Below are 1,913 nucleotides of genomic sequence, written 5' to 3'. Positions count from 1 at the left end.
TCCCAGATCCAGGTGTGTCTGTCCAGTGGCACAGCTGTGGCACGTCTACAAGGAACAGAAGAAAGGCCGGCCACTGCCAACCACAGCTGTGCACCGGGGGAGGAAGGGCAGTGTGAAATGCCTCCTCTGTGAGTAACTCTGGGAAGAAATACTAGTTTGCAGGAGCCTCAGGCTGGAAACAGAACTCAAAAATGAAGTATTGCGAGTTCGGCTCTTTCCTGAACGGGGTTGGGATTCCGTGGGACCGCCTCCCTGCCAGGATGAGCCATCTGCCCAGGACTGCCCTTTCCCCGAGGCTGGCCCGGGCAGCCGCGCAGGTTGTGGCGTCTCCAGGGGCCAAGGGAGCCACCTGCAGGCTCTGCGGTCGGGCTTAGCTGGCTCTGTGGCTCCGCTTCTCCTGCGGCCGGGTGACTGTGCAGCAGAGGCCTGCACGCTCCCAGCTCAGCTTTGGCGGACCAGTAGCTCCTCCTCTGTGCACAACAGTCTCCTGGTTAGGACCACCGTACTCCACCCCTTCATCTGCACACAGGTAACCACCCGTTCCCAAGGACGCTGCACTTTGCTGGTTGCATCAGTAAAGTTTTTGGCTGGTAGAAAGGCTCCCATACCCAAAGTGATTACTGCCATTAATAGCACAAGTGTAGCTACGGTGAAGCCAGCAGTGGGTGCGAGGACAGGAGCAGAACAGAGGGTGCTGGAGCTAAAAGCATCACCGTGGGCCAGCAGCCCTGGCATCTGGATGGTGTTAATGCTCATTTTGCACTTCTAGAACTGCATGCTGCTGCTCGGTTCATAGTGCTAAGCCGCCGAATGAAGGGCTTCCCAGCACTGCCGGTTCTCCTCCCGCGTGCTGATGTTACTCGGCGTGACTCGTGACAAGGTGTCAGCCGCGTACCAGGAGGCAGAGCTGTTTGTGGCGGCTGGTCACAGGTAGCATGATCCTTACGGTCTGTATTAGTTTATTTACCTGCTGGATGTAGCTTAGTGGGTGGTAAGTTTGAGAGTTGAGGGGTTTACAACTCATTATTTCTGTGGGGCTTCTTCACACAGATGGTGCTTTTGGCCATAGTCTATGATTTTTCCACCCCTTGCACTGTGGTGGCCTCCCGTCCCAGGGCAGCATCATTAATAGCTGGCTGTAACATCCCCAGCCTGCGAGTGCAGCAGCTGGTCCCAGCTGCGGGACTGGTCACAGTGACCTGCCGCGGCCGTGGCCACATCTGCTGCGGAGGAGCTGGGGAGCTGCGGGCCGCCCCGGCAGGGTGCTGTAGTTGGCAGGATGCGTGCTGTGTGCAGCCACAGGGACAGGACCCAACGCAGTGTAAAGGCCGTTGCAGCTACATGTGTTCTTGTGTAGCTGCCCTGTGGCCTTAAGGGCGTTATTCTAAGAAACATTTTACTTCTTATAAACACATACAGTCGTTCACAGTTAGATGGTGTTTGATGTTTTGTGACCTTGGTGATTAACAGTCCCGTGACTGTTCACTTTTTCACTTGTTTGCGGATGGTTTTTCCCAATCTCTGGCTTTACGGGTGACACAGGGAAGAGGGCAGATACTGCAGACCCTGTAGTAAGGCCCGGATCCCACAGGATGCTTTCTGTGAGTTTGCCAGCAATTCATCTCTCCCCACATTGTGCGGGGTCTTTTTTTAAGTCCGTGTGAAACGACGCCCGCGGACACACACACAGGCATGCAATGCAGGCAGATCAGCATTGGTAAGCTTGCAGTGGGGTACTGTTTACTGTGGTACCTCCTGAAGATAACATTAAGGAAGGATTGCTTTTAATAGTAGCTTTGTTCCCCAAGCTGGAATATTTCCGTTCATAGAAGCTTCTACTCTACAGTCATTTTTCTCCCCCCCCCCCCCCCCCCCCCCTTCCTGCCACTTCATCCGCTGTCTCTTCTTTACAA

Source organism: Falco peregrinus, chromosome 1 (genome assembly GCF_023634155.1).
Source record: "Falco peregrinus isolate bFalPer1 chromosome 1, bFalPer1.pri, whole genome shotgun sequence".
Classification (NCBI taxonomy): domain Eukaryota; kingdom Metazoa; phylum Chordata; class Aves; order Falconiformes; family Falconidae; genus Falco; species Falco peregrinus.
The sequence above is the reverse complement of the archived record's forward strand: the minus strand, read 5'-3'. Positions refer to the sequence as shown.